This window comes from Lepeophtheirus salmonis, chromosome 12, assembly GCF_016086655.4.
Source record: "Lepeophtheirus salmonis chromosome 12, UVic_Lsal_1.4, whole genome shotgun sequence".
Classification (NCBI taxonomy): domain Eukaryota; kingdom Metazoa; phylum Arthropoda; class Copepoda; order Siphonostomatoida; family Caligidae; genus Lepeophtheirus; species Lepeophtheirus salmonis.
In genome coordinates, this window is record NC_052142.2 from 2,643,761 (window position 1) to 2,668,008 (window position 24,248).

Here is a 24,248-nt window from a genome sequence, read left to right on the forward strand (position 1 = left end):
TACTCAATATTTTTGTAGTGTATTTTATCATCATTTTTATAGTCTTTTTTTTTTCTTTTTTTTCGCCAACATTTACTCCGGCCATGTTGGTTTTGTTTTGGTAACAATTGTTGCTATAGTAGACTCTTAAGATAGATAATTATATATTTAAAAGATTTCATGTTTACCCAAGTGCTAGAAAGATTATTGTTATTATCCTTAACAAAGATTTGAAAATTGGAGTTGCCTTCACTCAAGTTCAAATCTGGAAAGTGGTTGATAAACAAAGAGGAATAGTAAACACCTTAAAGACTCAATGTAAAAACTCTTAGGGAATTAATACTATTTTTTAAGAAAAAAATTTACAGTTCATTTCCATGTGAAGAATAAAAAGTTAAGAAATAAATGTATTATTGGAGAAATATGGAACCATTGTGAATCGTACAAATTGAAGGTATGAAATAATGCTAACTTTGCTTTAAGCATAAGCTCTAAGTTTAAAATACTAAGATTTCTTGCAATTAAAGTTTTCATAGCCAGAATTAGTTATACTGCTCAACCTAAGATATATGTAAAATGTTATAGGAATGATTATTTTGATAAAATCTGTTCGAATAATTATCAGAAGTGGTCAAGTTACCAAAAGCATCAAAAAAGGAAAATATCTCAAGAAAACAATAAAAGCTAATGAACTTAGAGGCATTTTTGATGAAGTTGAAGAGATGGCCCATGTGTCAACCGGACCTCTAATTCCATTTTTTTCTCTTAGAGCGGTATGAAAAATCTGAAAATTAAAAGATTCGCATACAGAAGTCAACAGCATACTAAACTTGAATTCCTTACGAAGAGAAGATTGGAGAGACTTTATCTAAACGAAAACGCTTTGGGTATGAGTCCGGGCGAAATTAACGAAATCCATTTAGCTATGCAATACAAAATTATTTTGTCAGTTTTATCTTCGTTGATCTAAACCAATAAGACCCGAGTACCCCTGATGAGGGGATGTACCATTTTTGTGGAACAAATATCAAAACTCCCTGTCATCTCTTTTATTTTTGCACTCGTATCTCCCAATTGGTGAATGTAGTTGAGTCTAAGATATGGAGGCACTATATGGAGAGAATGAGTACCTGCGACTGTCTGGCCTCCACGTCGGTAAATATGGAGGAGGCAATCAAGAGGGAATTCATCATAGCAAAAGTTAAGAAGACAATACATACGGCAAAAGTCAACACTCAAACTGTGCCGGTGGGAATTGGAAAATTAGTAAAAAGAGGGGTAATAGAGATTGCCTTTTTTTAAATTGATGGATCTAGTGTTGACCAAGGGAAGATCCCTACTTTTATCTATTTAATTTATTTTATATGTTTAGGACAGTTACAAGAAATCTACTTAAATAAATATGTGAAGAGGAGAAAAAATGGGTTTTTTATTTCGAGCAATTTTTTTTTAATAAAAAAGTAAAGACCATTCTTGTAACACAAAATTTGCACATTGTTGTAGGTCCAGTCCTTTCGTTTGGAGGACCTTTTTAGTGTCATTAATTTTACAAAGTATATCTCTCCAAAGACTAAGGAATGTCAAGAAAGAAAATGACAGCATCTCTTGTAGAATGAAACCAGCATCAGACTTCATAGTTGCGTTTTCTACATCTTTCATCAAACGTTCAAGCGCAGTGAGGTGTCTGTGAATTTAATGTGAATAACTTTCACTCCATATGATCGACTACTCCATCTTGTTTCACATGCCCGTTTTATAGTTTCACCAGTTATTTCAATCAAGATATACCACGGATGAGTTGAGGCTGAGAGAAATTGAAATAAACGGTCCAATGTGCCAAAAAATGTAACAGAATTTGCAACCCCTAAAGCTTCATGCACAGCTGCTAAACTTAGACAATGATTGTTGCATGGCACAAATACAATATTTGGGGTAACTTCCCGGATGTGTATTTGGACACAAGATTGATGAGCTACCATGACTGCTGCGTTATCAAATGCTTGTCCATGACAGTCCTGAATGTTAAAGTCGTCCATTTTTAATTGTTTAAGAATCATTGATGTTATCTGCTCAACATTTTTGCCTTTCATCTCAATAAAACAAAGAAAGGGTTCTTTTACTTTTACTTCATTATCAGTTATCTTAACAAAGCGTAACACCTGGCTCGTTTGGTTTATATTAGAAATGTCTGGAGTACTATCAAAAATAATACAGTAATATTTACTCTTTGTCACTTCATCGATAACTTTGTTTCTCACTTGATCCCCCTGGAGGTTCATAAATTCACTTTGAATTTGTGGTGAGAGGTTAGGAAGTTGTATATCTATAAATTCTTACTTTAACCAAAAGTTCACGAGCACTGGGTCCTATTTTCCTTTCAGTTGAACAAGTCCCAATAAATTTCCTTTATTTTCATTTATTCGGTATAAGAAATTCGGTAATCTCGGACAGTAATACCCAACACAATCATAAACTGGATGACTAATTACCTAAATCGATTTACATAATACTTCAAAAATCTACCCATGTTTACGTATTAAACTCACTAATTTGTCCTTAATTAAATCCTCATTATAGCGGACCGTTCAAAGCAATAAGAAAATTACGAAAAATTTTTGTTGTAGAAATCCATGGGAAACCAAATTCAATATCAGTCAAAAATTTAATGCCAAAATTAATCAAAGGGAGAAAGTATGTGATGCGCTTAATTATTATTATTTAATCATATAACTTTCTGGAGGTTACCAGTTTGTGATGATCTGTTTCTTCATCCTTTTTATTAATTAATACAAGTACTACTAATAATAAAGGAGTTATGTTTTTGTACTGAACGAGTGAAAAGGTTGCTACTATTATATATATTTAATTATGTTTAAAATTGAATTATTAGTTGAGTGTCTTGAAGACACTACATATATGGATAGTTATATGACCTGAACACTTTAAGCCTTACCCCTGATTCGCAATTTATCTATTACTTGTGAGTCTATTTGTGGTTAGAAAACAAGATGAAGATTACTCTAGACTTTAAAGATAATGTGCCTCTTTTTTCTCAATAGTTTTTTCGGCAATGCATAGTCAATTCTTCTATTGTATATAAATAGTAATTGGAAACTATTAAGTGATTATGTGTTAAAAAATATAAGTGACTTCTTAACTTCAGAAGACTTTATTTCAATATTTGAATGTCGCCGCAATTTCCAAATTTATTGACTCAATAATTCTCTTCTAGGTAGCTCACTTGCTTTTTAGCATATTGGAATACTACTCTATCGAAAATCTGGGATCTTTACAAAAAATAAAAATTACTAAGTGTGTACCATACGATCTAATTATAAGTTGTTCGATTGAAGACAATCGTTAAAATGTATAACAATGATATTACAATGGTTTGAGTATTAATTGAACAAATAAAAATAATTAGAATATCAATGATATTCTTGTAAATTTAAATTTTCTATTTATGAGTTTTCTGTTATTTATTTAGTTATTTTTTTGTATTTTATTGATTCAATTAGTTTTATTTTGGACATGCATTCCTATTTTGTTATTGAAATTTTTGTCAGGCGACTAGAAACTTTAGAATCATTCATATCCTTAGTTAAATAACTATTATTGGTCTGTATTACAAACAATTTCAAGCTATATAAAAGTGGGGATGCTTTAGAAAACTTGATTTCCCTAGTATAATTAAAATATACACATATATATCTCTAGAGAGAATAGTCAAAATAACAAGGCAAAAGAGGCTTATTCAAGGCTTCATATTCGGCTATGTTTGCAAGATAATTACAATGAACTCTATATTAATTATGTTCAAGATAAATGAAAAATTAAATTAAATTCAAATGGCATTTAATATTTAGTGCATAATATCTGTTTAGATTTAAATATCTTTAATTTAACTGAATAAAAAAGGATAATTCCTTTTTACGAAAATAAAAAGTGAAAAAAAAATACAATTTACTATGATGAATAATTAATATCATCTAAACAAGTCCAACTCCTACATTACTCACCTTAGACGACAGAGTGAGTAAAGAGATCGTCCAGTTAGTAATAAAGTCATCATAAAAATATTGATAAATAAACAAATAGATCATTTTCCAGTTGTAGGTCTTGTGCATCTTATAGTAGGAGACGCTGGAAGGATACTTGGAATTCCAAATGCAGATCGAAGTCTATCCATCAAGACATTGCCAGTTCTTGATCCAAATTCCAATTTATAGTAATGATCGTGCCTCTCAATCACCTGAAACGGGCCCAAGAAAGTTGGAGAAAGAGATTCTTTAATAGTTTTATTTTTAAGAAAAACGAATTCGTTTTTTTTTCATTGTTTGTCAATGGCTCTTTTATTAAAGTGTATAGGAGGAACTGGTGTTTTATTTTCTCCATTGTTTTAAAGAAACTTTTGATGTCGAAGTTGCCAGAAGTAAAGGTGGACCCGTTAAAGAAATTGAAGGCCATTAATCCTGAGCGGTTTGTGAGTAATTGAAAAGGTGAATATTTAGAACCCGAGTCTATTGGTACTTAGTTCCACAATCCCCATAAAACTACAGGTAGTGTATTGATCCAGTCTTCTTTTTCTTCCAGCATTCGTGCTACTAGCCTGGTCTTAAATGATCTGTGGAAACTTTCTATGAGTCTGTTGGACTCTGGATGATATGAGGTTGTATTCTTGCTTGCAATCCCAAGGGTCCTCCAAACACCTATCCATAATCAACTTGTGAACTGTGTCCCTCGGTCAGACACAATAGTTTCTGGAACTTCAAACCTTGAAATCCAACCACTCAAAAAATTATTCACTATTGTCTTGGAGGTTATATCTGGAATAGGTCTCACTTCTGACTTCCTTGTGAAATGATCCATAATAACTAGGGCATAGCGTTGTGCCTGAATTAGTGGGAACTGATTATGTCTACGTGAATAACGGAAAGTCTTTCAGATGGGGGATCGAAAGACCACGTTGGTTTTGAAGTCCTGAAAGGTTTGGTTTTCTGACACACTAAACACTCTTTAGTGAAGTTTCTAATGTCTGCTCGCAAATTAGGGCAAGCGTAAGAAAGTGAAACATTCTTTAAAGTTTTTTTGAATCCCGGATGATTGTCCTTGTATACAGAATGCACGATTCTTTGACGCAACTCTAGATATGATGGAGCCACACAGAATGCGTCAACATTGCCAAAACCAGCAAGTAGGGTTCCTGCAATGTATTTAAAAGAAGGTTTTATTTTAAACGGAAGTTAATTAGGACCCTTTTTCTTTTGATCCTCAATTATATCTTCAAAGAATGTTGGCCTATTGTGATGTTATTTATATTTCTAGAAAGAATGTACGCAGTATGATTAAATTTTTCCAGAAACGTGTTCGATATCCCAATTGAATTCTGCTATGAATGCAAAAGTACGGAACTGTCTTAGTGTCCAAGAGGGATTGCGAAGGTCAATCGCATTGACTAAAGGTTTGTGGATCGTGAAGACTTTAAAAACTTGTCCATCCAAAGCCCATAGAAAATGTTTGATGCTTTCCTTAACAATTAATAATTCCCTATCAAAGGTAGAATATTTGTGCTGTGTCGTTGAAAGAGTTCGAGACCAAAAAGCTAGAGGTTGCCAGTGTCTATTTATCTTTTGCTCGAGAACAACTCCCATCCCTGTATCAGATGCATCAATCGTCAGGGCTAAAGGCAATGAACTATCTCTGAATTCAAGTTGAGTACTTTTAGACAAACTATTTTTAATACCTTGAAAGGCGTGTTCATGTTATGTATTCCAATTAAACTTTACATTGTTCTTTAACAGGGGGGTACAAATGCACTGTCCATTGAGACAATCTTTCGATGAACTGAGGGTAACATTGTGCCATGTCCAAAAATAATGCAGTTCATCTTTTGATTTTGGAGTTGGTACTTTTTTAGATTGTCTTTACCTTACATTCTAGAGGCCTATAATCTTTCGACGAAATAGTACACAAACAGATTTAGAATTCATCGTAGAATTAAATTGATGAGTCTCTGAAATGTCTGAGCAGCATTTTATGAACAAAATTCATCTTGAAATAATCATATAAACGAAATGGCGTAATAATTGCAGTTTTATTTATCGCAGTGCTATTCATAAGTATTTGGTTATACGCTCTGTATAAATCCATTTTACTAAACAGTCATACTTTTTAGATTAGCCACCAAATCTCTTAGATTTGGGAGGGGATACCGATCAAAGTCCGCCACCATATTTAATTGACGATAGTCGCCGCACATTTGACAATTCCTTTGGGTTTTGAAACGACGTGAATAGCGGAAAAAAATTAGAAGAAGACAATCGTAGGTTTCCTTTCTTCGACAATTCGTTGATTTCGTCTCGTAAAAAAATTAACTTCTCATCATCTAACTTGCGTGGTTTAGCAAAGCAAGGAGGACCTCTCGTCTCGATATGGTGTTCAACTCCGTAAGCTGGATAAGTTTCAAAGAAACTTTTATTATCAAAGACATTATTATAGTTCAATTTGATTTCTTGAGTCTTCGATAGCTCTGAAATGAAGCACGGTTCATCTCGGAGTAATTTTTTATTGAAAAAAGCAACTTGAAATCTGAAATTACATAAAAAATGTGCACCCAAAATTGGAAGATCACTGTACAACAATAAATGTCCATTGGAAATCTCCTAGACTTTCTAGATTGAGAGTTAAAGTTGTTACACGAATAAGTTTTTCTCAAACAAGACTTTTACATTTTTTGAATGGGATAACAGACACTTGCGCTCCTGTATCTAGCAGAAAGTTAATCAAATTTGAATTGTCTTTGACGAAAAAGAAATTGGATGATTTATTTACAACCTCGGTCTTGTACAACAGAGGGCAATTTAGTTTTTTGAAACAAGTTGAAAAAATGGGAACTAGCCCCTCAAAAGGTAGGTGGATTCATTCCAAATTTAGAATGATAATAGCAGATATCTTTTCTCTCCTTAGATTGAGTAAATTTGGACGTGGTATCAAGAGGGTTTTAAAAAAAAAATGATTGATGAGAGGCGAAGGGGACGAGTTTTCAACAGTGGAAATATGTGAATTGTCAAGTCATTTTGCTGCAACGAACATTTGCTTCAACTCTTCAATTGAATAGGACTTTGGTCAAGTACCCTCGCTGGTCTTTAAGGACATTTCTGATGAGGGCCTAAGGAGACGCTCAACTTTATTAGTAACTTCCCCAGGGGAAAATCCAGATGAATCGGAATGCATATCAGAATTTTTTTAAATTCTATCTGAAGGTGAGAGACCATATTGTTGTAAAATTGCCTTTTTTGCACAATCATACATAAGTCCTTCTTTTTTAATAGGAATAAACCTACAAACTTCACCAGGTAATGCTGTAGCCATTAAACAATATTTGCTATGATTTTTATTAATTTTCCTCATCAAAAGATCCAGCTCAATTCTTCGAAACCAATTTTCTGGATCCATCGCCGAGAATTTTGTAAGACGTAGTTCGGCTACGACAAGAATTAAGTTGCTCACCTCTTCCGCTACGTACTATTGTTCGATCTGAGGGATATTGTCTGCATTATCTTGACCATTAAAATGAGATTTTTAAGGAGGCATGATATCACGTCGGGGTCACTAATGTTAAGATTTAAATATCTTTATTTTAACTGAGTAAAAATGATGCTTCCTTTATACGAAAATAAAAAAGAATACAAGGTACTATGGTGAATGATTAATATCATCTAAACATGTCAAACTCTTACATGTCCCTTTATTCTTAATATATTATTGATTTCTTCGCTATAATGATGGTTATATTTATTTGAAAATGTCACTTCTGAATTAATTTTTAAATTATTCAAGACAACTTTTAATATATTTTTTTAAAGTTATTTTTAGTAACTTAATCGTCGGAGGGTAAAAATGTAGAACAATAGAATTTTTTCATATGAAAATAAAATATTAGTATATGATACATTAATAAAATTATTTTTATAAGTATGAATTTCTTCCTAAATTGACTCCAGTGTGATCTATTCAAAATAGTCATTACAATTGTAAACAAAGGCAAATAAATCTCTTTTCAACATACCTTATATTTAGTCACCCTCATTCTGTTCTGTGAATTGCCTCTCTCGATTCCTAAAGGGTATATTCTAAAGACAAAAAAAGTAATTGGATGAAAGAATATAATCACTTATGAAAAATGTCGTTTCATTGCTTCCTTATAATGAAAACAAAGAACTTTTTTTTAAATCTATAAAAAATGAAACGAACTTATCCAACGCAGAAATTAATTAATTTTCATCAACATAACGACTCATTGTCTACGTTCACTTCATCTCCTAGATTTGTCACTTCATCCAAAGATTATTCAGTATTTGGATATTCTCCATCTAATTATTTGGAAGAAGATAGTCCTTTAACATTATCGAGTAATGTATTACAATGTATAAATCGAAATTATGTTGTTTAATTTAATTAATTTTTATCCAACCTTTTTCTATTATCAGACTCAGCATGCTATTTTGATTGTACAAGTAACTAATAAAACCAATTTTTTATCCAGAACAAGAACACTTACGTAAATATGCAATTGATGTGTTTAAATCACATGGACAAAGAAAGACAAAGTATTTTTCATGAGAAGGGTATTATTTGTACTGTAAAAATTTGAAGAAGGATATAAAAATTGTAGAACTTTTAAATATTGAAGGAAAAAATATCTTAATAAAATCTTACTTAAGTGCGAAATACAAATGATAACCTTTATATGGAATTAATGTATATATTATGTAAATATGGTTTTTTCTCTTAAGAGAACGAAATTTCTAATAATTTGCCATTTGAGAACTATTTCAAAGAATTATTTCTGCATTTCGTATTTTTAACAAAAGGTTAATATCAGTGCGTTCATTTCTTCTCTTGATCTACGTCATTTCTAACTTTGTTAAAAAATAGTAATTATTTTTTCTTCATCACTGACATATTGTGATCGACGATATTGCTTTATATGGGGTAGTTTAGAAAACGGAGATTGTGTGTAAGCTAGTTCTATTGAAATTATTAATACATGGAAAATTACTCCTAGATTTGCTTCTAACATTTCATAAGATCCTAATTCATTCATTAACTTCGTAATGGATTACTTTTTACAAAGTTTATCATTTTTAATCGTAAAAAATGCAAAGGAAAATAACATTAAATAATGAATATCGAAGAAAATAAATATTCATTTTATTATTTATTTACTTAATTCCATTGTGAGGTATATATTTTAAAGAAATCGTAGCAATTGGGGATATGATATTTTAGATAAAGGAATTAAACAGTGGTAGACAAATTCTACAAAATAATTTTTCGATTAATTGCTATTTTGTTGTAATTGTAGTAATACGGAATTTTTAGTGCATTGATATTTATTATATAAAATATGATATTTAGTTATTATTAATAATAAACCAAACATTAAATTATTTGTAATGTTTATATTTGTTGTGCTTTTAAATCCATGAATATATCGATACAGAGAAGTGAATAAGTAATGCTTTATGAGCATTTCCTTCAGTTCAATTTAGTTTTATATCTAGTTGGTGGTGTAACTTTAATTATATTGTCAAACTAAATAATTACTGAAATTTAGATGATCATTTCATACATATATCTTCTAATAATTTAAAAGATTTAACATTGTAAACCTAGCATAGCAACTATTTAATTAATATCATAACTCATGTTATAGTTGAATTTAATGTTCTGAAATTAACGGATAACTTATGAAACATTATCAATAATTATAGTTGATAATATTGTAGAGAAAAACGCGTGAAGGAGAAGGGGGGGAAAAATACATATGGTATCATTGTTTAAAATACTGATGTGATTATCATCTGCCTGCTTTATTATGATTTTTGAGGGTATAACGAATGTATTTATTAGCAAAATGTTTAATGAAAATATACTACGTATAATTGACTTCGACGTTTTTTATCCGTTACAATAGATTCGAAAACGTCACACTCCATGAAATTGTAATTTATTATGAACCTTATTCTCAGAATAATAGCTAATGAAACGACAAAGTAGAGTATTTGAAATATATTTGAAGCTCAAAGTTTAAAAAAGAAGGCTTTAATTAAATATAATCTACATACTATAAAATAAACCATTAAACATTTAAGTTAAATATACAAAATTAAACAATTAAAATCATATAACTATTAATAATAATAAATTATAAATACAGAATATTGAAATAATAGATTGATCCAGATAATTTTTTCTTGTTCTAACATCGGAATTCAGTTAAATATGTCATAACTTTAGGTTGCAATACACAAGCGAGACGTGGAGTTTAATCAAAAAGATAAATCACCCATCTTCTTCATGTGGAAGTTGCTATATACAATTGTGCACAGGAAAGATATATCTCTACCGATGAGATCTAACTAATTATTAATAATAAAGTAAATGTCAAAATCATAAAATTAGACCATAAATATACTAATAAAAAAATGTTAGAAATAAATTCATCGTAAAGATTTAGAGCAAAAGCTAATTATGTAGTAATGTCCGGCGATATTACTCCCTATTAAGAGCATCAAAAAAAGATTTTCCCCCGTTATTTAGGTATGCTTATATAACAACATAATATTATCATGAAGGATATACACAATTGTAAATTATAATGAAACACCCAATGTAACTACCCTCGTTGTTGTGACAATTTAAACAGTTGTTTTTGCCTTTTATGAGTTTTCTGAACACCATTTCTTGGAGCCCATCAACCATAGCTAAGCCTTAAGTGATAAAAAAGTAATATTTATTGCCTATGTAATATTGGAAAACCTAATTATCATACCCAAGTCTTAAAGCGAAGTAAGTGGTCTCAGACAAACTAGTTGCAAACCATCCAAAGCTTCTACCCCCGTTGTTGTGACCATTTAAGCAGTTGTTTTTGCCCTTTACTGAGTTGTGTATCATAATTCTTGATATGTTTAGCTAAAATAGAATCATATTTTATGGTTAGATTTAAAAAAAAAAGTCGAATACTTACTGTGAGATAGTACAAAATTCAGAGTTCCATTTCGATATTCGTAAATACTTTTTACTGATAACTTGATCGTCATTTGGTGTGGATGACTCAAAACATTTTTATATGTATTTCTATAAATGACATCATTACCAACATCCTCCATTAACTTAATGATGGTTCTCTGGGAGGGATAGGTTTACCCGTGTATTTCTCTATAAATTTTTTGAACATAGATGATTAGTATTGGATAAAGTTATATTACATGCAATAAATATCTTTGTGAGATCAGAGTTAAAGTCTGACTTGATGTATTCATCGTTAAATTGATTTTTTAGATGAATATCGATGCTCTTGTTATGAGATGAGGATAATGAGTGGCGTGTAATTCTAGACAGGGGACTAAAGGCACATTTATATCGACAAATCCGACAAACCATCTGTTTCTCACCCGGTAAGTATTTTCCAAATTCCTGGGCCTCCATTTTCATAAATCCAGACAGAAGGTGACGTCATTTTGGGGATTTTATTCAGTTATCTATCGACTATCACTATCTCATATTATATTAATATTGAATAATAAAGGCGGGAATGATAACGTTCATGATTGATAGAAGAAGATGTATATTATTTAATCAATGATGCCATAAGTAATTCTTCTTTTCTCCTCGCACGCTTTTCTATTCTTACCAAAATTATCACCCTTATCAATAATAACTAGAACCTTAGTCAGCTCAAGAAATCCTGAGCTTGCTCCTGCTCATCAATTAATTTTGTGGTTGTGCTCTCTCCTGCTTGTTTTTGTAAAGCAGAGAGCGTGCTCCCGCTTAATTAAAAATAAGCGGCGCTCATTTTTTTTCCTCGTATTTGAACATCACGACTCTTGCATTGCAATTAAATTTCTGAAATTTATTTATATTAATTATTCCAAAAAATGAAAAGAAATAAGGCAAAAGAAAATATAAAACTTAAAGATATTAAATTATAATAAAAATTCATAAAATAACTAATCCAATGTTTTAGCTATTAAATATTTGATTCATTGACAAAAAAATAAATATATTTTTAAAGTTTCATCTTTTAAAATCTGGCATCTATTCTTAAATAATTGACCACCTTTAGAAAATACTCTCTCAATGGTAGCTGAGGACAGCAATATATCAATTAGAAGTTAACATTTGTGCTTGAATTGATCTAATAGGAATTATGCCAAATATTCAAATTACTTTGAATAAAAATTATTAAATTGATAGAATTCACATTACCATATGCAAATAAGATAATATTAAGTGGTAATGGCTTGTGGTTCCCAAACAGTGTGTCTTGAGGCAAGTTCAAGTGTACCGCACGATTTGTGACAACCATACATTACTTCCAATAGCTTATAATAATTCAAATAATTGGTTTGATAAAATAGGTGTGTCGATAAATTTTTATTTGTCTTTTGGGAACAAACAGATTGAGAACCACTCTCTTTGGTGATATGTAATTACAAAATTTGTTACACTACTATCCAGTTACGCCTGATAATTAGTTTGAGTTAATATTAATTAATTAGTTTACTTTTTGTGTCAAAAATTTCAATGTAGAAATGTTCTATAACTTTAAGTATTAGGCAACCCTGGTTTTATGGTGATTTGATAAACAAAGGAAGACATTCAATTCTATAAGAACAGGGTAGTTTGATAACTTTACATTTTAAAGTTATTGGCAGTGTAACATGTTTCCTCCGTAACAACTCTCCCCCCTCTCATTAGGCAACATTATTATTAAGGTTCCAAAAGTTTTGAATTATGTCCAATAACATTTTTTCTTCCTTTTATTTCTATATTTGATGTTTTCATCATGACGTGACACTTCGTTGTGTGAACAAGAGAAGCAAGATATGGGTTTTAATACAATTGTAAATTAGAGTTTCAAAAAATCCTGCCAAAAGAGAAATCCATGACAAAAGTGCCTTTCTCCCCAAGAATTTACATTTCGTAGGGATCAGTCCTTAAAAATGGTAACAATTTCCATAGATTATCTCAAATGTGTGTTCTTGGACATTTTTCTTAACAGAATAAAAAGAAGACAAGTTGAGGCTCTTTAGTGAAGGGAATCATCTCAAGCATGTGTAAGTAATCAATGTTTCTTTATTTATGGGAATGTCCAAATATATGTACTTTTGGTAGTTTTAGAAATTCATTATCTGGAAAATGGCATTACTTTGAGAACAAATAGATTTATTGAGAATCCATGAAACTGTTCTGGGTAATTTTGTCCCTAACATTTTCGCCCGCTACATTTTTTCAGCATACATTTTTTCCTGAAGGGCATTTTGTCGCATGAAAACTTCGTCGCTTTTTTATATTTATTAAAGCGTGAAAGTAAAGTGGCGCTACAAGTACATAAACTTCTCTTTTTTTTTTTTTGAAAAGAAGAAGAACCAAATGTAGTTCTTTTACAGGCAATAGAGGGTGTTTGATGAAACATCTGTTTCAAAATAATAGCAAATATCTTGTATTATTTATAAATCATTTATTAAATGGAATGAGTTCTAGAACTCATCATGAATTTTGAGTCATTGTGGACGTAAGTCTTGGTTCGTGAATTCTAGATTTGTATTTGTTTGATAGAACAATGCTGTGTCAAGCTACTGCCAGATTTCCCCATTATCTCTTCATGGAGGAGTGTGTCTGTCCTTCATTCAGAAGCAAGCACGTCACCAGTTTGTTTGGGAGGAGGGGCCCTTTGATATTCCTCCGGGCTTCTCGAACTCTAATGTCTCCGACAATGAAACCTTCTTTCCTTCAGAGCAGCGGAGCCTCCGAAAGAAGCTCGCCAAGCAGAGCTCCCTCCCTAAAAGGCAAAGGCCTCATGACTCGGAGCATGGACTACGGACACGGGCCCTCAAACATCCCTTGGTGGACTACTCCACCCTTACCTGAAGTAGCCTTCACACCCAGACGGAGCTTTGCCTTCAATAGGAAGAGCATCTCCTCCTGGATTGGATGGACTCCCTCTTCATGTCGGAGTTTCGGGGCGCTTTTCATCAGCATCGGATCGACTGACAGAAGCATCAGTCTATCACAATGAGAAACTCTGGGTTCATCGAATGGGACAGATGCTCAACATTGAAGCGTTCCTTTAAAACACGCATCCTCGGCCAGCATTACAGCAGTGCTGCCCATCATCACCATCTAAGAAAGTGAATAGTCAACTTTGAAGGTCAATCAAAGGAGGAGCAATCCCAGCTCTCTCTTTCGATCCCTCCCCTCACACATGCACACACAGAATAACCTCCATGTGAAGTATGGACTCAATTGATTTTCTAGAGATTGGTTAGGATATTACTCGTACCATGAACTTCAATGAAGAGATATGCCGTAAAATACCCGGTGAAGGAGAAACCCACGAGTATTAGCCTCTGGACATCTTCGAATCATCGTTGAAGGCATTTCATCGAAACCACATTGTCATAAATATCTTTGGAAATAACTCTTCTTCTAAATTATAATAAACAATAATCCTTCGTACTTATTAACATACTTGAGAGAATTTCTTTTTATTTTCATATTATTTATAAAAAAATATGACAATACATAATAACAATTATAAAATATAGATATAATAAATATTTACATATATCGTTTATTACAAACACTTAATAGAGAAAAATTTGAAATACGATACCACGATACGGCTTATTAATATATTTCTTGTTTTTATGACGATAAAATGATGACTATATTTGTTTATAGGATGGATGTATAACTACATAAGAAAAATGAATGGTAGCTTTTGGTAATGATGTAGAAAAGAAAAGTTTACTTACTATGAGTTGTAATAATTTAATTTAAACTAAATAATGCAAACATATAAGCGAATAAGACAACGTAGATTGAGGTTAGGAATATAACTTTGTACTGAATACTAGTGACTAGATATAATATATTCACTTACTAGTATTCAGTACACTTATTATTTGTTTATTCTAATTCATCCTTCATCAACTCCTCTTTACCTGTTTGAATGAAACGTTAAATGGAAAAGTGACATCTAACGTTTAAAAAATAAACTATTTTATGTCCAACAACTTTTTTGTTTACATTTGCTTTGTTGTGCTACTTTACTTTAACGCTTTATCTATTATCGGTTCGATCTTTACAATTATACTACAATCAGATTAATAATATAACTAAGGGAGAAGAAAAAGAAAAGGAAAGTAGTGATGAAATCATTAATAAATAATAAAGAAGTAATCTGTAATCTTGTATTGTTTATACTTAATTATTTATAAGGAGAAATTAAAAGGAATCACGAATCTGGAATGATGAGTCTATTTCGAAAGAACTCATTGACTTGTTGCACGTTAATTAATCATAGTTGTGGCCTTAGTTGAGGCTTGAAGAAATGGAAGAAGCTTAATTGATAGATTTTATTTGTGAATCTATCTCATGTGTTCACGTGGTCAACGTTCGTTTAACAAGAGGGATCCATATATTCGTCTCATTGCCTTTTTATTCATTAAAAACTCCTAAACAATGTTCGACTGGCATTTAATATTTTAGATGATGATCAGAAAGAAGTTCAACCCTCAGAGTATGTTTTTTAGTGACCAAGGACTGACTCACAAAGAAATGGAAGAGTTCATATCGTCTTGTATCGTGATCTTTCAAGTCTCACTTGAATGAATATAATATAGACTTTAAAATCAATTCATGAATTAGTTCTTGACCCTAGAGTGATACTGATGGTTGATCCTAAAAAGAAAAAAGTAGATATTGAAAGAGGGGATGGTACCTTTTGAAAAAAAAAATTACAAATACATAAGGGAAAGACTCCAACGACAAGTATTAAATTACAATCCAATCGAAAAATTAAAATATACCAGAAGCATTGCCTGGAATCTCCATGCATTTTATAATTTTATCATTAGTTATGTATTATGTATTTTATGCGTCTTCTTATTTTAGTAATTAAAACAATGTATATAATCGTTATTATAGAAAATGAAGGAAATAAAATCATGTTATTAAAATATTTAATTTATATGAATTATAACCAATGACTTTATTCTATTCATAGAGCTTCTTCCATTTCTTCAAGCCTCAACTAAGGCCACTACTATGTTTCAATAACATGTAATTAGGATATTTTATTTCTATCCATCATATGATATATCATTGTTACTGAGTGTATGAAGTTAAAAAGGGAAAAATGGACCACTTGCTAAAAAGTAATAGAGGATATAAAATAATATGGTAAAATAAAAATATATAATAATAATTTAAGTTTGTTGTATTCTGAAATACACATAATAGTTACAATTTTTTTTGTATGTCACTCCTGAAAATTATTTACATGAAGAAGATATTTTAACAGAAGAAAGGAAATAATATCTAGAAAGAAATATAACTCCTCTAATCAATTGTGAAAAAAAGATTATTTAAGAACTTATGCAGCACTTTTCAAGACTTTTACCCTCCTCAATCTCGTCAACCTTAAGTCTTCTTTCTAAACAATACTCTCCTTCAACCTTGAATACGTTTCTTACATCGAACCCTCTATCAACCATAAATCCGTTTCTTACCCCAAGCCCTTTTTTTATTTTGAATCTGTTTCCTGCCTCAAGTCCTCTTCTCTTCCTACCTCAACATCATCAAGAGTTAAAGAAAGGTGCTTCAATTGTATTGGGTGTTCATTATATAAACGATATGTGTCAATAAAAAAGAGCAAAAATGTAGATGGTGTAAATTTTGCGTAAAGGAACATTTAAAACAGTCATGTAAAAAATTTATATACAATAAATAGTTGAACCACTGTTATCTCGATCCTGATATTTGTTTATTTCAAAAAATGCATTATATGCTTAATAATTAAAAAGTGTGTTTGACACATTCAAATGAATCAGACACAAAACTGAAATCTCCGAATAATTTATCTTATTGCACAGGTTTATTGAATAACTTTGTATACATAATCATACAATAATAATCATATACTATACTCTATAATAAATTTCTTCTTGATTAAGCAAAGATCGATTACTCATAAGTAATATAAACTTAATTGAGTTTATAGTAACGAACGCATCACATCAAAGGGATGATTAAAAAGAGATAACCTATAAGATCTTAAGTATCGGCATTTGCTTCTTGAAATGACTTTAATAAAGGAACTCAAAAGTCAACTTCTGGACGTCCCATCTATTTTTTTCCTCTCCATATTTTTACTTCATTATGTCTTTAATGTTGACAGTTATATGTAATTCATATCGTACTTGAGTTAAAAAAAAACCTTTTGTTAAAAATAAAATATAATATCTATCTATGGTTGCAAGACATTAGTTAGACATCGTAATAAAGCAGCTGATGACTTTCAAAAGAAGATAGAGGAAATTTAAAAATATGGAATTCTATATTGTTGAACTTTCTTATTCAGTACTGTCACTTCCTATAGAGTTTCTGATATCGTAAAGGAGGAAACTCAAAGGAAAATTGTAACAGAAAATGACCCCAGTCGAAAAATTAAGAAACTGAAATGAAATTAAACACTACCCATAAAAATAAAAATGATAATTTATAATGGTAAGGTTTGAATCAAACCGACGATACATAATCATGTTTTCAAAAGGATTTTCAGGCTGCAATGGATTGGCAGAAGTTTATTATTCCTGTTTTTTCTTCTTAAATAATATTGAACTGCATTATAAATAGTACTAATGACAATAAAGCTGATGGTCTGATGGAATAACGGGAAAAATTTATTATCTGTGTAAAGATGAGATTGTTCCTTATGTTAGTAATTCTATGGAAAGATACAGAAAGCTTCCGAGATCAGTCATAGAGGGCAAAATAAAATTAATTCCAAAAACAGGGAAATGACACGTATTGACATTTCCATCACATTTATAATTCCTTTAGTTCAATGTAAGGCATCAGCTCTACTCTTATTGACAGATTTGGCAATCAAAGAGAAGATCAAATGGATTTGTGTCTCTTTCACAACACCTAAATCATGGCTCTTAAAGACATGCAATTTTAACATGGAGAAATGAAACTCAAAAATGTTACAATAGACCCCACCCTACCATTTAATATTTTTCTTGGATTCATCCAATTTTCGATAAAGAAAGTTTCTCTATTTATAGCTGTAATTCATTTTTGCTTTAAAGTATAGAAAAAGAGAACCCGAACTAGTTTTAAGCATAAAATAGGCCATTGAACTTCTAGAAGAATCAGTATATCGTCAAGACTTTAATTCGAAAAATCATCTTAGTTTCATTATAGAGCAACTTCACCTTCACTCTTTTTGTGCAAAAGGACGAAGATAATATCCTAAATTTATATGCATTTCCACACTTCAGCATAATAGTAGCCCGTTTTATAAAATCTAATACAAGAGTCTGGAATCATTGCATCATCAATCATTGATATCAAAGGATACCCAGTGATATAATTACTGAGATGAATGCGTCAAGGAGATAAGCCCCAGTCTCTTTTCATTGGTAGTGAGAACCCTACAAATAAAGATGGACGTAGCATTAGATCGAATTGTATAGGCAAACGGAGAATTAACGAGCTTGTTTTTTTGCTGAAGATTGTACAGTTATACTAAGAACTGACAAATTCAAGGAAGAAAGGGCTAGGCTTGATCACTTCCTGAAAGAATATTTAACAAAGTCAGGTTTAGTAATCAATGATGAAAAAACACAGATACTGCCAAACTTAAGTGAAAAAATAATGAAAATTAGACCTACTTATTTTGTTCAAAAGCATTGGTCCATGGCAATGTGGTTTCAATGGAGGAGTGGATATCCCAGAACATACATTGGATAGAAGATATAATATATAACTTAATAATATAAATCCACAAGAACAAACTTAGGGTTTTAGATAAAATGAAATGTTGGAATATGATAATAATATCAGGAATTATTCACTTTCTTCGATGCAGCCCTTTTAACAATTGAAGCCCCAAGATTGGAAAAGAAAGAGCATAGAGTGCGTTTGCCTTCCAAAATCGATCAGTTATCGGAGGTTTCTCTTACCAAGGACTAAAGAAGTATTGGAATGAGGGATCTAGAGTTGCACTAAGAAATTTTGATTTTTTCTTGGTATAAGAGAGGACATCTTGTGAATAATCTGTGGAAAATACTCTATATTGAAGCACGTGGAGGGACCATCACGAATACACCGATATAATGTTCATGGAAAATCAACCATCCAATGGTGAGTATACTATGCAATTCCCTCTTAAGGGTCTTCAAACCCACCAAAAAAACACTTCCTCTAAGAGTAGCACTAAATATGAATAATAAAACAATTAAGTAGTGAGTGAGAAAAATAGACCCTCCGTACGACCTCTAGAACACTCTAAAATGCACAATAAAGGATATAATGATCCAGAAACAGTATATTACGTCATTGTTTGATCATTATCTCACTCCTAAGCAGTTCCACCTGAGATAATGGGTCACTTTCGGAATGTATTATATATAAAGGGGATAATTTTGGTAGGAATAGAAAAGCGTGCGAGGAGAAGAGAAGAAATACTTATGGCATCATTGATTAAATATTATACATCCTCTTCTATCAATCAAGAACGTTATCATTCCCGCCTTTATTTTTCAATATTAATATGATATTAGATGATGATGGTCGATAGATAACTGAATAAAATGCCTGTAATAACATCACCTTCTGTTTGGATTTATGAAAATGGAATCCCAGGAATTGGGAAATACTTACCGCATGAGAAACAGATGGCCTTCGGGTTTGTCGATATAAATGTGCCTTTAGTACCCTGTCTAGAATTACACACCACTCATTATCCTCATCTTATATGAAGAGCATGGATATTCATCTAAAAAATCAAGTTAATGATGAATACATCAAGTCAGACTTTAACTCTGATCTTACAAAAATGCTTATTGTATGTATATACCCTTATCCATTGCCAATCATCTACGTTCAAAAATTTATGGAGAAATACACGGGTAAATTCTTCCCTTCCCAAGGAACCATCATTAAATTAATGGAGGATGTTGGTCCTGATGTCATAAATAGAAATGCATATAAAAATGTTTGAGTCATCCCCACCAAATGACGATCAAGTTATCAGTAAAAAGTATAAAATATTTACTAATTTCGAAATGAAGCTCTGAATTTTGTACTATCTAACAGTGAGTATTCAATTTTTTTTAAATCTAACCATAAAATATGATTCTATTTTAGATAAACATATTAAGAATTATGATACACAACTCATTAAATCGTAAAAACAACTTCTTAAATGGTCACAACAATGGGGATAGTAGCTTTGTTTGGCTTGCAACTAGTTTGTTTGAAACTAGTTTCTTCACTTAAAGACTTGGGTATGATCATTAGGTTTTCCAATATTACATAGTCAATAAATATTTCTTTTTTATCACTTAAGGCTTCGCTTTGGTTGATAGGCTCCAAGAAATGGTGTTCAGAAAACTCCTAAAAGGTAAAAACAACTGCTTAAATGGTCACAACAACGGGGGTAGTTACATTGGGTGTAGCATTATAATTAGCAATGGTATATATCCTTCATGATAATAGTATGTTGTTATATAAGCATAAATAACGGGGGAAAGATCTTCTTTGATGGTCTTAATAAGGAGTAATATCGCCGGACATTACTACATAATTAGCTTTTGTTCTAAATATTTAAGAATGATTTATTTCTAACATTTTTTTTATTAGTATATTTATTGTCTAATTTCATGATTTTGACATTTACTTTATTATTAATAATTATTTAGATATTAGATTTTATTAAACTATACGTCTGGCTTTTGTTTAGCAACCTAAAGTTATGACATATTTAACTGAATTCATGTCAGAAGAAGAAAATATTATTTGGATCAATCTATTATTTCAATATTCTGTATTTATAATTTATTACTAGTGATATGATTACAATGGTTTAATTTTGTATATTAAACGAGATTCACGTAAATACGATTTAGGAAGTGTCTATTACGTATAACTTTTTGTCTTTCTACATCTATTGTGGGATACCCCTCACAAAATAAATGTATTAGTGTTTTATTGGTTTTTATCTTTAAAAAATTGCAGTAATATGAATAGGAATCATAATAACATCATATTGCATGTTGAATAATATATTTTTCCTTTCAGAAAAGTGTCCATTTGGCAATAAGGCTGTCGTCAATAGGATTTTCTGCAATGTGTTCGCACACGGGTTAAAAATATTTATGTTTGTGATTAAAGTTATGACCTCATTACTTCTCTAAAGAACTCTGTAATTAAGACTTTAAAATTTTTACATAACTCTTCAAATAAACAATTTCCTCCGTTTTATTCGAATAAACAGTTTTATGATGAAATAAATAGATTCTTTAAATTATTTATTGGTTACTAAGTTAGTATCCTTGTTGAGACGAAAATGTGAGGATTTTCTACTCTTCCAAGTTGTTTAGAAAAAATAAATATTTATATTATTTGAATTCAAGACTCCAAGTTGCTTGTGCTCATTTCAATATAATCATATAATGACAGCATTTTTATTAGAACAGATTCAAATTGCCATTCACTTATTACTGGAAAAATACCATGAAAAGCAAAAAAAGTTGAAGTGGGGCGCAACTCTCAAAAAAAGGGCAGACTGATTCATTGATGAGCATTCGCCTTTAAAAATACTTTTTATTGATATTTTTCGAAAAGAAAGTCCTATCAACTAAGTAAATAAGTAGTAGGAAAAGATATCGCGTTCATTAGAAAGAGGTTTTTTGGTATCAGACAAAGAATGCTTGTTTATCCTACTAGAAACCCTTTCCTAGTCATTACATACAATTTTCAAATACAAATGGACTTCAAAAAGTTTGTCTCACATTAATTAATTATATGAAGTATTTCGAATAAGGGATCTGAATAATAATAATCTGAGATGATAGGCGATAGGGTTCAACTACGGTATTGGGAAAATAATCTTTTGGTTTTGAGGAGATGAAGGATTAATCGTAGGCAAACTCTTTTATTTGTTACCCGGATAGGTAAATAACCTTTAATTAATTACTCAATTGAATATTAATTGTCATCTCATTTTCATATGCCTTGAGTTGTCCCTTGGAAACTTACATGGATATTATGTTGAAGGGGATCTTCGTCAAAGTTATTACACGAAATGAATGCTCTTACATAATGTTTCGTAAAGTTTGTAAGCTTTATTATGAGCTTCTTTTAATCGATGAACAGCTTGTTCGACAATTTCAAATTGTCTAGATGAAAGTAATTCCTTGCACTAATCAATAGTTATTTTTAAATTATCACTATGATAAAACCAGTTTTTTCAGCTGGCTCGTTAATTCGTTATTGGCAATATAAAGAAGGAATTTCACTTTCCTTAGTAGTTGTCCTAATGAACATCCTTTCAAAATAGATTGAATTATATTCAAAATGTGATTGAGCATTTATGTGTGCTCTTAAAAGACGGAACGTAACCTTGACGAATTGTTGCAGAGTTATTATTGCAAGTATGAGTAGAATTGGGCGTAATGGGAGTAATTCCAGCTATTTTCATTGTTCATATCCGTTTCACCTTCCTGTCTAGTAACAGCTGATTATAGCTAATATCATGAAACGTCATGACCATTACTCTTTCTCTCCTCCTTTTCATTCTCCAAATTGTCAGGGTTACCATATTGAATTTCGGTTTCTTTTTTTTAATATGCCCATTCTACATTGGATTTTCATAATAGCTCATTTCACTGCAAGAAGTGTAACTGTAATTTCAAAGTTAGTGAGAGTATAAATATGAATGGGGGATTTAAATTAGGTTGTTGTAATCCATTTTCTCCATTGATGTGAGAGACAAAATAGAAGACTTGAAGAGAGTAAAATAAGATGATGAAAATAAATGATGTTGGAAAACGCAGATATAATAAAAGAAGAGGCGTCTTTAAAATTGAAAGGCTTTGATAAATTATACGTTAATAGAAAAAAGAACCTACGTATTACTTTAGTTTATAGATTAAAGAGTGTTGAAGAACCTAAATTGTAGATTGGTTTAAAACAATTCGAAAAAATGTTTAAATGTTATCAGAGCAAGAATCCCGAAAATAAGAGAGCTGATGAATTATTTTCTCAGTACAAGAGTATTTGGACAGCTAGTGATCACAGAGTGGCAATAGTTGCAGATCCCTCTTCACTTCCAAAAATTATAAAGTTTCGAGGAATTCCAACAGACCCCTCAGAAAATGACGGGTTTGTTTTGATTTTCTGTATTTTTGGATATCGTACTCAATTTCAACTGGAATTGGTAGACCCCCAGGTTGTAAAGGTGTAGATAATAGGAAGTCTCAGTAATTGAGTGAGATGAAACTTCAGAGAACTTAGTTAGTTAAGAATTTATTGCGTTTTACTATACTATATACATTATAATATAGTACATATTTGAATACATTACAAAACTATATATACAAACGGCAAAGAATATGACCACTCAAAGGGGCATATGTGCTATTAAAGCAGAAATTGATCTTAAGTCGTTATTAATTTTATGGTTATTATTAATCATTTGTTTCATTTTTGTACATTTTATAAATTTAAGAATACAAAGATCTTCATTTTCTTCTTGCTTGGTATTTCATATTAGAGCAATTTACATCTGTTAATAATGGGGTCCATGCCAATATTGCACATTGCACTTACTTTTTTCCATTTATTCAGATGGGCCAAAAATTGCATGTGACCTTTGTCGGCTTGAACAAGTAAGATCATGATTTGACACACAAAAGTTTGACACTCTTATGTTTTGGATTCTTCAACATGTGATATGTATATTTCATTTTTTGATCTTCCTTGTATCTGTTGCACCAAAATTCAAGAACAAGTCACCCACCACCTTCTTTATGTGATAGGAGGCACTCCAACACAAAAACGATTTTGACTTTCAGTACCCCTTTTTACAAGATAGTCTGCAAATTCGTTTCCAGAAATGTCTAAATGGCCTTTGCAACAATCGAGATATATGTTCATTTCAGAATTTCCGATGTTTGATATTTCTTTGCACTTCTTAACTGTATCACTTTTTGCAAATGGATTTAGAATAGCAGAAATTGCCAATTGAGAATCCTATCGAATTATAAAGAAGATTAGTAAGACTGATTATGTGATTGCGATTATTTTTGCTTGGAAGACCTATGCCTCGTTATTGGATGATGCTTATGGTTGATGAATTGCCCATCCTGCACCTGTCTTGCCTTTCTCATCTTTGGATCCTCTAT

The 24,248-nt window shown here is 31.1% G+C and overlaps 4 long non-coding RNA genes across 5 annotated transcripts in view; 2 read left to right on the forward strand and 2 right to left on the reverse strand.

Moving 5' to 3' along the window:
* On the forward strand, positions 1 to 7,075 carry LOC139906651 (uncharacterized). Its single transcript, XR_011782320.1, has 3 exons — positions 1 to 5,689; positions 5,781 to 6,887; positions 6,946 to 7,075. It is a non-coding gene; the product is annotated as an uncharacterized lncRNA (long non-coding RNA).
* LOC139906652 (uncharacterized) lies at positions 5,516 to 8,160 on the reverse strand. Its single transcript, XR_011782321.1, has 2 exons — positions 8,048 to 8,160; positions 5,516 to 7,988 (listed from the first exon to the last, which is right to left on the reverse strand). It is a non-coding gene; the product is annotated as an uncharacterized lncRNA (long non-coding RNA).
* A 1,910-nt stretch (positions 8,161 to 10,070) lies between these two features.
* The window catches only part of LOC121127340 (uncharacterized), a 52,794-nt gene continuing 38,616 nt past the window's right edge, over positions 10,071 to 24,248 (reverse strand). For both annotated transcript variants that reach the window (XR_005867794.2, XR_011782316.1), the window contains 3 exons: positions 11,012 to 11,889; positions 10,817 to 10,956; positions 10,071 to 10,754 (listed from right to left, as the gene is read on the reverse strand). This is a non-coding gene — a long non-coding RNA (uncharacterized lncRNA). The remainder of the gene's footprint in view (positions 10,755 to 10,816; positions 10,957 to 11,011; positions 11,890 to 24,248) is intronic.
* LOC121127341 (uncharacterized) lies at positions 11,889 to 21,313 on the forward strand. The gene is made up of 4 exons (XR_005867795.2): positions 11,889 to 13,103; positions 13,162 to 20,348; positions 20,411 to 20,464; positions 21,142 to 21,313. It is a non-coding gene; the product is annotated as an uncharacterized lncRNA (long non-coding RNA).